Source organism: Mauremys reevesii, linkage group 4 (genome assembly GCF_016161935.1).
Source record: "Mauremys reevesii isolate NIE-2019 linkage group 4, ASM1616193v1, whole genome shotgun sequence".
Classification (NCBI taxonomy): Eukaryota; Metazoa; Chordata; order Testudines; family Geoemydidae; genus Mauremys; species Mauremys reevesii.
This window is the reverse complement of record NC_052626.1, coordinates 138023006-138038238: the sequence shown is the minus strand read 5'-3', so window position 1 is coordinate 138038238 and position 15233 is coordinate 138023006. Positions and strand designations below refer to the sequence as shown.

The 15233-nt window shown below is 46.4% G+C and overlaps 1 long non-coding RNA gene across 1 annotated transcript in view; it reads left to right on the top strand.

The window, feature by feature from the left end:
• The window catches only part of LOC120403827, a 116778-nt gene extending 102258 nt beyond the window's left edge, over positions 1 to 14520 (top strand). Inside the window, exons 3-5 of the long non-coding RNA XR_005597753.1 lie at positions 10431 to 10549; positions 11884 to 12081; positions 12973 to 14520. This is a non-coding gene — a long non-coding RNA (uncharacterized LOC120403827). The remainder of the gene's footprint in view (positions 1 to 10430; positions 10550 to 11883; positions 12082 to 12972) is intronic.
• The last annotated feature ends 713 nt before the right edge of the window (positions 14521 to 15233 follow it).

Here is a 15233-nt window from a genome sequence, read left to right as displayed (position 1 = left end):
CAGGCTCACCCCCCCACCCCCACCTGCTGCTGACTCTGCCCATGCAGCAGTGGGATGTGACCCCCCCCCCCCCAGCCGCCGGGTTTTGGACTCCACCTCGAGGGCCACACAATCCAGCCCAAGCTGCCTCCCTACTCGCCTCCCCATCCAGGGCTTAATTTGTCCCTCAGCTTGACAGGGGTGATTAAGTCTGTTGTGAAAAGTGATATTTGGATGTTTGTTAATATTCCTTTTCACTGCCTCCCGGCTAGCTAGCAAGTCTGCTGCTCTGAAAAGTGATATTAAACATCCAAATACCACTTTTCACAGAAACAGACTTACTAGCTAGCATGTCTTAAGATAAGCAACCCAAAAAACCAACCAGACAAAAAGGGACAACATACAATGCACATTTTTATTCTGTTTAGGCCCCATACAAAGAAAAAAATGTACATTTTTATGAGTGAGTTTGCAAAAAACCCTACATAAATAAGTTACAATGATTTGGACATGTATATGTGCATATTTGTTTTACCTAAAGTTAATTAGGTATTTTAGGAAACTTTGTCAGAGTGGCCACCAGCAAGAGTTGGTGGTGGCAGTCTGAGGCCACCAAAACATTTCTTGAGAACCCCTATCCTAGACTAAGGGTTAACCAGTGCAGCACAATTTCCCCTGAGCTGACGTTTCTGCAGGCCTCTGTCACAGGATGGTCCCTGGATCAATAGATCTATAGCTAAGGGGAAGGCCTGTTCCCCTGGATGGTGGGGGCTGAGAGCCACTGAACCAAACTAAACCCTGTGGATGATGGACCCACGTCAAACCAGGGGGTGGCAGCACCTCTGCACCCCTAGTGCCAGCTGATGTAGCTGAACTGCCACAGACAGTTCTGATTAGAGAGAACATTTTATTGTTTGCTTAACTATAGTAACCAAACACAGACCCTGCTTGTGCAAACAGCAATTCTGAGCCTACGAACCCAAGCTGTTTCTATGCATTGCCTACTGTGGGAGCCTGTCAGAGACAGAAGTATGTGCTGCAGGTATAGATCTGGCAGTATTTCTCTTGCCATTGGCGTGTATGTTTGAAAGACTCTATTCAAATGCATCCTCAGGGGGACAAGACAGTAATATTGTCCAAATCTTCTTTGGACTGAAGAGCTTGTAGTGTACAGCCAGAGATCTGCTCCTGTGGGGAAAATGAATGCAGAGGAACGTGTGTAAATGAAATGAGTACTCTAGGTACAGAGGGTGATGCCCTCAATCCTCGTGAGACTGGCCCCCCTCAGAAGCAGGGTGTATCCTGGCTCCTAATTATTTATATCCACACCTTTCATCAGGGAGGCTCCAAAAGCATGTTGCCAAGTTTTTAAAAAATCTGGGTAAATGGACTATTATGGCCGTGCCTAAGGACCAACCAAAACCAAGGCCCTGTTGTGCTAGGCACTGCCCCAAAGAGCTTAGAATTTAAATAGCCAAGACAGATACAAGCGGGGGCGGGGGGGAATTATACATAGGACTATAAATAAGGATTACTCTTCCTGCCACTAAAATGTGGCAAAACTTGGCAAGTGTTTAACAGGTTAGGCATGGAAATGGGAAATGGCCAAGGCAAGCAAATTTTGCAGGAGATTTTAGATAATCAGAATGATCAAGATTTCCGAAAGAGACTAGGGCACCCCTCCCACCACAAAAAAAATCCTCTTGAGAAGCTGGTTTTCTGGAAACCAGGCCAGAGTGTCACCAACTGTGCACCCCCAAAAATCCACTTGTCACTTCTGACAATCTTGACCATTGCAATTATTCAAATTGTACTTTGACCAAGACACGCTTCCCCTTATTACAAGTACCAGAAGTGCAAGGGCTCTGACATTTGGTAGTCATCCATTCCATGTCAACATTCACCAGCAATCACAACACAGCATAGGAATGACACGAAGGCGGCTAAGGTGTTTAGAACTTCAGAACAGAAGATCAGCCAGACTGGGTCAGACCAAAGGTCCATCTAGCCCAGTATCCTGTCTTCTGACAGTGGCCAATGCCAGGTGCCCCAGAGGGAATGAACGGAACAGGGAATAACCAAGTGATCCATCCCTAGCTTTTGGCAAGGTGACAGAGACTAGGGACACAATCCCTGCCCATCTTGGCTAATAGCCGTTGATGGAGCTATCCTCCATGAACGTATCTAGTTCTTGTTTGAACCCTGTCATTGCTGTCAGAACATCCTCTGGCAAAGAGTTCCACAGACTGACTGTGCATTGTGTGAAAAAAATACTTCCTGTGTTTGTTTTAAACCTGCTGCCTATTAATGTCATTTGGTGACCCCTAGTTCTTATGAGAGAGTAAATAACACTTATTTACTTTTTCCACACCAGTCATGATTTTACAGACCTCTATCATATCCCACCTCAGAACTCGTGGTTAAATACCATCTGCTCCTGGTGACTTATTACTGTTTAGTTTATCAATTTGTTCCAAAACCACCTGTAATGACACCTCAATCTAGGAGAGTTCCTCAGATTTGTCACCTAAAAAAAAAAAAATGGCTCCGGTTTGGGAATCTCCCTCACATCCCCAGCCATGAAGACTGATGCAAAGAATTGCATTTAGTTTCTCTACAATGGCATCATAGCCCTTGAGTGCTCCTTTAGCACCTCCATTGTCCAGTGGCCCCACTGGTTGTTTAGCAGGCTTCCTGCTTCTGAGGTACTTAATTTGTTATTACTTTGAGTCCTTGGCTAGCTGTTCTTCAAATTCTTTTTTTGGCCTTCCTAGTTATATATTTTACACTGTTTGCCAGAGTTTATGCTCCTTTCTATTTCTTTACTATGATTTAACTTCTACTATAAAGGCTGCCTTTTTGCCTCTCACTGCTTCTTTTACTTTGTTGTTTAGCTATGGTGGCTCTTTTTTGGTTCTCTTACTATGTTTTTAAGTTGAGCCTCTATTATGGTGTCTTTAAAATGTTTCCATGCAGCTTGCAGGGATTTCACTTCTTGCACTGTACCTTTTAATTTCTGTTTAACTAGCTTCCTCATTTGTGTAGTTCCCCTTTCTGAAATTAAATGCTACAGTGTTGGGCTGTTGCACATTGGAAAAAATAACCCCAACTATACATACAACATGATGGGGGCTAATTTAGCTACAACGAGTCAGGAAAAAGATCTTGGAGTTATCGTGGATAGTTCTCTGAAGATGTCCACGCAGTGTGCAGAGGCGGTCAAAAAAGCAAACAGGATGTTAGGAATCATTAAAAAGGGGATAGAGAATAAGACTGAGAATATATTATTGCCCTTATATAAATCCATGGTACGCCCACATCTTGAATACTGTGTACAGATGTGGTCTCCTCACCTCAAAAAAGATATTCTAGCACTAGAAAAGGTTCAGAAAAGGGCAACTAAAATGATTAGGGGTTTAGAGAGGGTGCCATACGACGAAAGATTAAAGAGGCTAGGACTCTTCATCTTGGAAAAGAGAAGACTAAGGGGGGACATGATAGAGGTATATAAAATCATGAGTGATGTTGAGAAAGTGGATAAGGAAAAGTTATTTACTTATTCCCATAATACAAGAACTAGGGGTCACCAAATGAAATTATTAGGCAGCAGGTTTAAAACAAATAAAAGGAAGTTCTTCTTCACGCAGTGCACAGTCAACTTGTGGAACTCCTTACCTGAGGAGGTTGTGAAGGCTAGGACTATAACAATGATTAAAAGGGGACTGGATAAATTCATGGAGGCTAAGTCCATAAATGGCTATTAGCCAGGATGGGTAAGAATGGTGTCCCTAGCCTCTGTTCGTCAGAGGATGGAGATGGATGGCAGGAGAGAGATCACTTGATCATTGCCTGTTAGGTTCACTCCCTCTGGGGCACCTGGCATTGGCCACTGTTGGTAGACAGATACTGGGCTAGATGGACCTTTGGTCTGACCCGGTACGGCCTTTCTTATGTTCTTATGTGGTGTTTTCCCCACCACAGGGATGTTAAATTATATTATGGTCACTATTACCAAGTGAAAGCAGCAAAGAGTCCTGTGGCACCTTATAGACTAACAGAAGTATTGAAGCATGAGCTTTCATGGGGGAATACCCACTTAGTCGGATGCATTTTTATGTGTAGTCATATTTATCAGTCTTTTCCACATGCGGTGGTAGGACCAAGTAAACCTAGATCATCCCTGACAGGGGTTTGTCCAACCTGTTCCGAAAAGCCACCAGCGATGGGAATTCCTCGGATGCATGCATTATCAAGTGGTCCACTTATATTCACCTCTTGGACCAGATCCTGTGCTCCACTTAGGACTAAATCAACAATTGCCTCTCCTCTTGGGGGTTCCAGGACTAGCTGCTCGAAGAAGCCATCATTTAAGGTGTCAAGAAACTTTATCTCTGCATCCCATCCTGAGGTGACATGTACCCAGTCAATATGGGGATAGTTGAAATCCCCCATTATTAATTATTGAGTTTTCATTTTAATTTTAATAGCCTCTCTAATCTCCCTGAGTATTTCACAGTCACTATCACCATTCTGGTCAGATGGTTGGTAATATCCCTACTGCTATATTTTTATTATTAGAGCATGGAATTATCATCCCTAGAGATTCTATGGTATAGTTTGGTTCATCTAAGATTTTTACTTCATTTGATTCTATTGCTTTCACATATAGTGCCACTCCCCCACTGGCACGACCTGTTGTGTCCTTCAGATATATTTTGTACCCTGGTCCCATTGATCATCACAAACTTGGTAGAATGAGGATAAGTAGATCACTAGCCTCATTTAATATGAGGCACTCTAGTTCGCCCATCTTATTATTTAGACTTCAGCATTGGTATACAAGCACTTCAAACTTGTCATTTTTTAGCGGTCTGCCATTACATGGTGTAATTGAATAGGACACTCTCGTCAGATCCTACCTATATTTTAATCATCTTCTATCCTCTCCTCCTTACTAGAGGATAGAGAATCTCCATTAATAGAGCCTCTCCTAAAGGAATGTCTGTCCAAACCAAGTGCTCCTCTGCACCTGTCAGCTTTCCCCCAGCCCTTAGTTTAAAAACTGCTTTACAAACTTTATTTATATACCAGCAATCTGATTCCATTTTGGTTTAGGTGGAGCCCATCCCTCCTGTATAGGCTCCCCTTTTCCCAAAAGGTTCCCCAGTTCCTAATAAATCTAAACCTCTCCTTCCTACACTATCATCTCATTCACACATTGAGACCCTGCAGGTCTGCCTGTCTAACCAGCCCTGCGTGTGGAACTGGAAGCATTTCAGAGAACGCTGCCATGGAGGTCCTGGACTTCAATCTCTTACCTAGCAGCCTAAATTTGGCCTTCAGGACCACTCTCCTATCCTTCCCTAGGTCATTGTGGTACCTGTAGGTAGCAACCACCACCTCCTCCCCAGCACTACACAAGTCTGTCTAGATGTCTCAAGAGAGCCACAACCTTTGCACCAGGCAGGCAAGTCACCATACAGTTCTCCTGGTCATTGCAAACCCAGCTATCTATGTTTCTAATGATCATATTGCTCACTACTAATGCCACTCTCTTCCTAATAGAGTTCCCTCCCCTGGAGAGGTATCCTCAGTGCAAGAGGATACCACAACATCATCTGGAAGGAGGGTCCCAACTATGGGATTGTTTCCCTCTGCTCCGGTTAGATGTTCTCTTTCCCTGAGACTTTCATCCTCCTCAACAGCACAGAGGCTGTCAGACCAGGGGTGGGACCATTCTACTGTGTCCTGGAAAGCACATGGTCCCCCAAACAAACAGACCACACAGTATATTTCAGTCAAGCATCAAGCACACCACAAATACACAACACACTACACACTACAGACAACAAACTTATCCCAAGGGTCATGTAATTACTTCTCCTGGCAAAACTTCCCCTCTTAGCCACTCATGTTCGCTAGATGCTGTGGTTGGTTAGGAGCAGGCTTTTTAAAGCCCTGGTCTTCCTGAGTAGCCCCGCCACCTGGTTAAGGATAATGGGTGCTAATGGGCTTAGAGATCAAAGCCTCATTAAGAAGCAGCAAAGAGTCCTGTGGCACCTTATAGACTAACAGACGTATTGGAGCATGAGCTTTCGTGGGTGAATACCCACTTCGTCGGATGCATGTAGTGGAAATTTCCAGGGGCAGGTGTATATATAAGCAAGCAAGAAGCAGGCTAGAGATAACGAGGTTAGTTCAATCAGGGAGGATGAGGTCCTCTTCTAGCAGCTGAGGTGTGAAAACCAAGAGAGGAGAAACTGGTTTTGTAGTTGGCAAGCCATTCACAGTCTTTGTTTAATCCTGAGCTGATGGTGTCAAATTTGCAGATGAACTGAAGCTCAGCAGTTTCTCTTTGAAGTCTGGTCCTGAAGTTTTTTTGCTGCAGGATGGCCACCTTAAGATCTGCTATTGTGTGGCCAAGGAGGTTGAAGTGTTCTCCTACAGGTTTTTGTATGTTGCCATTCCTAATATCTGATTTGTGTCCATTTATCCTTTTCCGTAGAGACTGTCCAGTTTGGCCGATGTACATAGCAGAGGGGCATTGTTGGCATATGATGGCGTATATTACATTGGTGGACATGCAGGTGAATGAACCGGTGATGGTGTGGCTGATCTGGTTAGGTCCTGTAATGGTGTCGCTGGTGTGGATATGTGGGCAGAGTTGGCATCGAGGTTTGTTGCATGGCTTGGTTCCTGACTTAGAGTTACTATGGTGCAGTGTGCAGTTACTGGTGAGAATATGCTTCAGGTTGGCAGGTTGTCTGTGGGCGAGGACTGGCCTGCCACCCAAGGCCTGTGAAAGTGTGGGATCATTGCCCAGGATGGGTTGTAAATCCCTGATGATGCGTTGGAGGGGTTTTAGCTGGGGACTGTATGTGATGGCCAGTGGAGTCCTGTTGGTTTCTTTCTTGGGTTTGTCTTGCAGTAGGAGGCTTCTGGGTACGCATCTGGCTCTGTTGATCTGTTTCCTTATTTCCTCATGTAAGTATTGTAGTTTTGAGAATGCTTGATGGAGATTTTGGAGGTGTTGGTCTCTGTCTGAGGGGTTAGAGCAGATACGGTTGTACCTCAGTGCTTGGCTGTAGACAATGGATCGTGTGGTGTGCCCAGGATGGAAGCTGGAGGCATGAAGGTAGGCATAGCGGTCGGTAGGTTTTCGGTATAGGGTATAGGTTTTCGGTATCACTTATTTGCACCGTGGTGTCTAGGAAGTGGACCTCCCGTGTAGATTGGTCCAGGCTGAGGTTGATGGTGGGGTGGAAGCTGTTGAAATTGTGGTGGAATTTTTCCAGAGTCTCCTTCCCATGGGTCCAGATGATGAAGATGTCATCAATGTAGCGCAGGTAGAGAACTCCAGTTTTCACTGAAAGGTTAATTGTGAGCAGATGCTCAAGACAATTAATGGTAACAACAAGAGGGGAGGAACACAAGCCAGAATAAGGGAAGAACTCATTAAAGAATATTTAGCTAATTAACTATGCTAGGTGTATGCAAGACAGAGGAGGACCTGATAACAGTTTTCAAATGTGTTAAGGGCTGTTATGAAGGAGATGGTGATCAATTGTTCGCCATGGCCACTGAAGGTAAGACAAGAAGTTATCAACTTAAACTTCAGCAAGGGAGTTTTACGTCATATATTAGGAAAAACTTTCTAACTATACAGTGGTTAAGCTCTGGAACAGGCTTCCAAAGGAGATGGTGGAATCCCCATCACTGGTGGCTTTTTGGAACAGGCTGGACAAACCCCTGTCAGGGATGATCTAGGTTTACTTGGTCCTACCACAGCACGTGGAAAAGACTGATAAATATGACTACACATCCAAATAATAGACATGCATGCATATACTTGCACATAAAGAATATATATACAACATGCATGAATTTCTCTCACACACAACTCTGTGGGTATTAAAAAGATTAGATTTGATTAAAGAATCACTGTCTGAAACTAACAGCCAATTGCCTGAAAGATCTCACCCAAGAAGCTGAATTCATTTAATCCTAAATGTCTAATTAAACCTATTAGTGTATTCCTTGCCTTTCCGATAAGATCAAAGCATTCCAAGAGCCAAATCATTACCTTATTTTCAAGGCAATTACATAACGTATTATATCAATTAATTCTGCCTCCAGCTGTATGCATTTATCTCTGTCCCTCACCAGCTAATCTGTACCATCAAAGGTAGCAATGAATATGGGCTATCAGTCAACAAGGCCTTTGCCAATTGCTTTCCCTCTCAATTGTTAATCCACATCACAGTTCTCAAGGTACAATCTTGTGCAATAGGATTCAGTTCTGATGCTCAGATCCTGGCAGGCAGGCAGGCAGGCAGCGAGAGGTATGCTTGCTCTGAAACCTGGGCCCAGGAGCGGGAGCATGGAGTTCCCTGATACTGGTTGCTCCCAAATCCTGTAAGTCCTGCATGACTGGGGCAGGTGTGCAGCCTTTGTTTAGCCTCGTGTCCTCACTTCCCAATAGCTCCTTTGCACGGGGTCACACTCAGGCCAGTGACCGGCCCCTGCCCCAAGTGAGTGTAAGATAATACCAGGTTGGAAAGGAAGGGCCCAGTTCTCACTTAGATGAAGGTCACTTTATATTGAGATGTGGCGTCAGTTAGAGTTACACCTGCTTTATGGCCCTGTGCACTGCCAGTGATGGAAGTGGCATCAAGGTTTAAACGGCTGCAAAGTGCTTGTCAGACATGCCTCTGTTCCCACCCACTCCCCTGGTGCAGGTGGTGACAAAGGGGCTGGCAGTGTGTGCCTGGCCGGGATTGTTTGCTCTGGAGGGGTGATGATGAGGTCTTTGCACAGGGCACTTTCTAGCCAGAATACAGGTACGTGTTGCTGCTACTCTACATGTGCCTGTGCAGTGGGGACGCGGCTGTCCGTGGTGATGCTCTCAGCCATCTTCCTTCACAAGGCGGTTTCCCATTGACTTTGGGGTATTGACCTTGGTTTTCAGACTGATTTATAGTGTTTAATTGCTCAGACCCCCAAATGGCCCAGCATGGGAGCGAGGCAAGTGCACATATTCCTGTCTGCTTGCTGCTGCATCTTGCAGCCCTCAGCGATGAGCCCTTATGGTGCCATGGGGAGCAGTCACCTCTGGGTGGCCCTGCCTTCCCGTATCGGTGTAACAACCATGGTGGAGTCCACCCTGTGTCCCTCCCCCAGCCTGCACCTCACTGCGGGCTATCACTGCAGCAAGAAAATCAAACAGCTGCCAGCCAGATGTGCTCCAGGCACTGTATGCCCCATGCCAGTGGAAGGGAGAAGAGAGCCATCAGAGGGGAAGCTCCCTGCACATTTAAGAAATCACATTGTCTTTCCTTCCCTGTGCTCTTCTCCAGTTTCCTTCAGCTTCTGGCTGAAGGGCAAGTGTATCTAGGCAGATGCTAGGCCCAGCTCTGGAGATGCACAGCAAGGTCAATACTACGACTGGATCCTAGGGCATTGATTCCTAGGGCTCAGTCCCAAATGCACTGACATTAAGGGTGACAATGCATCTAGCTGTCGGAAATGATGGAACAGAGAAGTCCTGCCTGCAGCTTGTGTTCTGTGTCAGGGGATTCCATTTCCTAGCTGCACAGTCCACCAGCATCTGTGCTGCCTCGACAAGGCACGCGTGTGCGTGTGTGTGCGCGCGCGCACAGAGACCCTAAACTCACAAGTGAAGTGGAATAGCGATAATCAGAGTGCTTGACATTTGCCTAAAGCACCATCCTTCCAAGGATCTCAGAGTGCTTTGCAAAAAGGGGACTCACCCCCACTCTACTGGGGTGTGTGTGTGGAACTGAGGCACATACAGAGTGACTTCACCAAAGTCACAGTGAGTCAGGGGTAGAGTCAAAAAGCAGAGTTCTCCTGGCATCCAATGCTGGGCTCTACCCACTGGGCAAAGCGGCCTCCTTTCTTCCTAACCCCAGGCAGTTAGTGGTTGGTTTCTGACCTGAAGCATGAGGACTGATCTTGCTTGTACCTTTCCATCCTTAGTGTAACTCCAGGTATTCTTATTCAGGTCAATGGCCAGCCCTTTCTGGAATCATATTAAGCTGTTGCCCTTGATGTTAGCTTGTAGAAGGAAGTTCCATAAGTTAATTATACATAGCAAAAAAAAAAAAAAGTGTTTGCTTGTATCCGTTTTAAGTTTGGCACACTTTAAAGGATGGGTTACCCCCCTTGTTGAAAAAGGGTAAATAAGAGCTCCCTGTTCCCTCCACCATCCTCGCTAGGTCACAGTACAGCACCATTGTGTCCGGGTAGCTTTGCAAATGGTGACATGTACGCTGAGAGGTAGAGTGAATGTATTCAGTGTCATCCTCCCTTTAGGGCTTTATTGTGGGAGGGCCAAATCCAAGACTGGCTTCCTTCTATAACACTTTTTGTTGTTGATATACCTCTTACTCAGCTCAGCTACAGTCCTAACTGCCTTCCTCTCCTCGTAGGGAAGGCTTTCTCGGCCCCTGCCCTTGCCTGGACATTGACTGTCTCTGCTAGCCCTGAGATGAGGAGATGCACCCCAGAGGAAGCTGCTCTGCAGTGGTGGCAGAACTACATGAGCTTTGTATGTTCTTAAGTTGTAAAGAGCTTTGGGACCCTTTTATGAAATGAAAGATGGCTGTGACTATTAGCCATCCCCTGGTATTGTCTTGTTTATCAGCCTGCTATTATTGGGATCATAGGAGTTGCCAGGATGGAGCAGACCGAGGGTCCCTCTAGTCAGTATCCAACACTGGCCAGCACCAGCTGCTTCAGAGGGAGCTGCAAGGGACCCTGCACTTATGACATAGCTTCCCCCCCAAGGAAACTTCCCTCCTAACCCCTCCAGTTTCCTAATAATAATGAACAGTAGTAGTGGGGGAGCACGCAGAGACCCAGATCAGGGGTCCATGGTGCTAGGTGCTCTGCATACACATACACTCCCTGTCCCAAAGAGCTTGCTGGCTACTTGGTTCTCTGTGCTGGGTTTGCGAACAGAGGGTGTATCGGATAGGGAGAGAGAGCGTTTAATGGAAAGTGAGGAGGAGATCTGTCTGATGGCTCTGTGTGTGCGTGTGTGTGTTTGTTTTCCTCTCTCATAAACACATCTCCAGCAGCTCACGGCCCCTTCAAGAGCAGAGCTGTGAATTTTCATCTCTCAGCTAATCAACTCGCCTGCTAGTCCAAACTTGTCAGGAGTTTTATCCCTTCATTGGCAGCCCTCCCTCCAGCCCCCAAGTGACAGCAGACGTTCCTATCCCTCCCGGACACACATCCAGCTGCTACACAAACAAACGTCCCCCGGCCGGTGATCCTTCCCTGTCACACACATCTGACCCCGGGTCCCCACAGCCAGCCCGGCTCATCGGCACTCTGCCCTGCAGCCTTTCCAATAACATTGGTGCTGCTCCCTGTGTCCCAGCAGGCGGAACATCCCAAGTCACAGTTAGTAAAAAGGCAATGTTTACCAGCAGGGATGGGAGAGTGGTGTTACTGTCTAAGCTGGGGGTTTATTAATTGCTGCTTTAGCCTGTTCTTGTGTGACAAAAGATTAATCACCTAGCAGAACATGTGCTGCCTGGGAGGCTCCTGCAGATGAGAGACAGCTGTGGTGAGAGCAACGTTAGGGGGCTGGTTCAGCTGCAGATCTGTTTTTCTAACCACTGTGCCTGGGAAGTAGTTGGCCGCAGGGCTGGGTTTGCTGTGCCAGGGATATTAAGTGCAGGAGTGGTGAGCGTTGTCAGGGCTCTGAGGAGCGACAAAGAGTGGACCCTAGTCAATGTTCAGAAGGGCTCAGCGTCGGCACTTGTCATTGGAGCCAGATTTTCAGGGGAGCTCAGCATGTTAGCTGATGAGCACTTTTAACAAGATGGCCTCTAAGGGGAATGGTTCTTAATTCAGCATGTTCCCTTTCCCCAGGGGGCCAGTCCAGGATCATTCCTCCCAGAACATTCTCCAGTCGGTGCTGTCCAGCCTCGGATGAAATGATGCCGGGATGACTGTTTCCAGTGGGAGATGCAGCCCCCCCCCCCCCCCCCAAAAAAAAGAGAAGTTGAGAAATAGGGATTTGCCAGTACTCGCGAGTGTCTTAATGACTGAACTAAGGGATATTCTGATGTAAGTTGTTCTTTATCTCTGATTGAAGTGGTTCCACTTTAACTAAATATTAATTGAGCCAAAGATAGCATCTGGGTTATGCTATAGCCCAGTCATTTGGGTATCCAAACAGCCTCCTGCCTGCGAGCAAGGGGTTTGAGCAATGATCTGCTACCGCTCAAGGCAAAGTCCTAAGTGCTGGCCTAGGAGGTAGTCTGAGGGGGGTGCTCCCTTACTCTTGTCTCTTGTCGCAGTTCTACTGTAATTCACTATTAAGTGGGCCAAGGCAAGACTCATTTCTGAGAAGCCACCTGGGGTCTGGTGGTGGGGTTAGACCCCCTGGGATGGTAGAGACCCTCGTTCAAGTTCCCTGTCTGCTTTTCCTGTTGGGAGCTGGTCCCCTTTACTTAACTAGGAATTGGGGCAGGCAAAGGGTTAGGATACTTGCTTAGGAAGTGGGAGATCCTTGGATTTCCTGGTTTGAATCCTTCCTCTGCCCATTTGAAAGGGGAAATCCCATCTCTCAGGTGACTGGGGGAGATGGCAGACTCCTGTTTAGGTCCCCTCTCCTTCATGGGAGCCCTTGTCTTCCTGGGAAAAGGAGGGGTCTCTCACCTCCGGGGGGGGGGGCGGTCCCTGGGAGAGCCCTCTTCCAATCCCTTAGCAGAGGGGGGGATTGGAACTGGGATCTCCCACTACCTGGGTGGGTAGCCAGTTGCGGGGGCAAAAGAGTGATTTGCTTTTTAATAGTTCATTAAGAGGAAAGCTGAGGTAGGTTCCAATATCTTCTTGCTAAGGAAGAGGTGGGACTTGAACCCAGGCATCTCAGACCACTTTCTAAACCGCTGGACCAGAGGGGGCAGCTTGCTTGTGTTACTTGCTTTTGTCCTATTAATCTTTAATTACAAGTAGAACCACTTCAAGAGTGAAGCTAGAGGGACCTCCCACCTCTTAGGCCAGAGACTAGACCCGAACCAGCATCTTTCATCATTCCAGGCCAGCACCCAAACCACCAAACTAGAGAAGGCTTCTTGCAAGGGTGCTTCTCCAATTAATATGTAGTTAAAGTAGAAATCGCTTCTCATTAAGCAAAAGGGGGAGTGAACCAGACTCTTTCAGAGCCTAGCTCTGAGCAAAAGGAAAGTGATTTCTTCCCATTCCAAGAGCAAGCGCGAAATATGAGCTGTGGTGCATCAGTAACCTAACTACAGGCTGTCATTTATAAGCCTGCTCCCACTACCTACAGTATGAGTAATTCTGAGGGCAAAGAGCAGAAACTCTCAGCCATGATCACACCTCAAAGATGACCCAACTGTGGCTTTATAAATTAGAGCCATTCCTTTAAAGTCATGGCATGGACACACCTGATCGTAACCCAGGAGTTAATGAAAAACCAAGCCGTAGCTGAATCAAGTAGGACTTGCTCAGTAGTCTGCCTAGCAAAATCTGCAGGTAGGTAAATGGAGGCCGACCCGACTGCAGCTTTTTCAGAGTCAGCAGCCTCTGTCTTAGTGGCATCTTCATTGAAAAGCAGTAAAAAGCAAGTATCGCTGGGTCATGTGCACTGTGAGTCGTTTGCTAAGAATAAGTGAGAAACTTCCACCAACACTGGCCTCCTTCAGGCGGCATCTGAAATGTGCAAATTAGCAGTCTGGTCTCGGTATCGTCATGTGTCCCCTGTTAGCAATGGATGGGTGATAGATAGCACGGAACATGATGGTGATCCAAAAGCTATCCTAAGCTTGGTACAGCATCGGCCTGAGGGAACCTGAGCAACAAGGGAGATATCACAGAGAAGATCTGGGGTGCCCAATGGACCCCACGGCAATGAGTGGAGCAACAGAATATTGAGCACATCAGACAGATTCTGATGCTTTAACCATCTGTAAACTACCAGGACTATTTTGGGGAGTTATTGATCAAAGGGGTGTTGTATTAGACATGCAGTAGCACCTAGTTCAATGTAGCAATTACATGAGTACAGGGTTATGCTTTGTTATTCACACAAGACATTCTACAGCCCTTCCAGTAAGAGTCATTACTGTTATAAGCAGATGACATGGATTGTCATTGTATTCACTGAGAGTAAGAAGATAATTACAGTTGTACCTTGTGTGCATTAGACATACGTCTCTAGCCGAGCGGATAACATCCAACTATCTGTTTGATCTGCATAACTTCATAAAAAAATAGACCAACGTCTCACCTCAGTCCATTCTGCAACTAATGACCAGTATTTTGCTGTGTAGCTGGGTGGCAAACAAGCTCATACTGTCACGTGCCTACAGCCTTCTGCTTTAGCCAAAGGCAAAACAAGTACAGGAAAACACATTAAAATACATCACTGAGGCCTATATATTTCCCAGATTGCCCAAAGCAGTACAATTACACAGTTGCCTTATCAAGTGTATTTAGAAGCTTTCTGCTGAATGTGGTTAAAATTAAACTGTGTTTCTATGAGTCCTGGCCCTTTCTGTGATTTTATTTATTAATTTTTGACTGGATGCCTGATAACCTTTAAACATGACATAATATAGAGAAACTGCAACACCTCCAGCATCTCCATCCACCCTGGGGATGACACCAGGTATGTGGCTACTCCAACCTGTGGGGGCAATGACATTTTTCTAGCTGATGGGTATGTGTGGGCCTGGGAACCACTATGATCATCTAGACAGACCTTCTGCATGACACAAACCCAGAGAATTTCCCCCTGTGATGCCTGCAGCAAATCTGCAGCTTCTGGTTGAGCAAGAGTGTCTCTTTCAGAAAGAGTGTCTCTTGCATCTGAAGAAGTGGGTATTCACCCACGAAAGCTCATGCTGCAGAACGTCTGTTAGTCTATAAGGTGCCACAGGATTCTTTGTTGCTTTTACAGATCCAGACTAACATGGCTACCCCTCTGATATCTTTCAGAAAGGCATTTGTGAGCTGTCAATCAAATGGAACCTGCACCCTCCCTGACCACCCAGTCGAAAGCAGCTGTAATTCCACGCAGACCCTCAGCTCAGTGTGGGACCTTTGTGGTCCCCAGGCCGTTAGCTGTCTGAGCAACTTCTTATTGGGAGCTGTAAGGCTAGGAGGGCAGAGAAGCGACGAGGCACCCAGTCTGTTTTATCCCATATACAGGACTGCAGGGGACACAGGCCAGGTGAGATGTCAGTAAATACTGA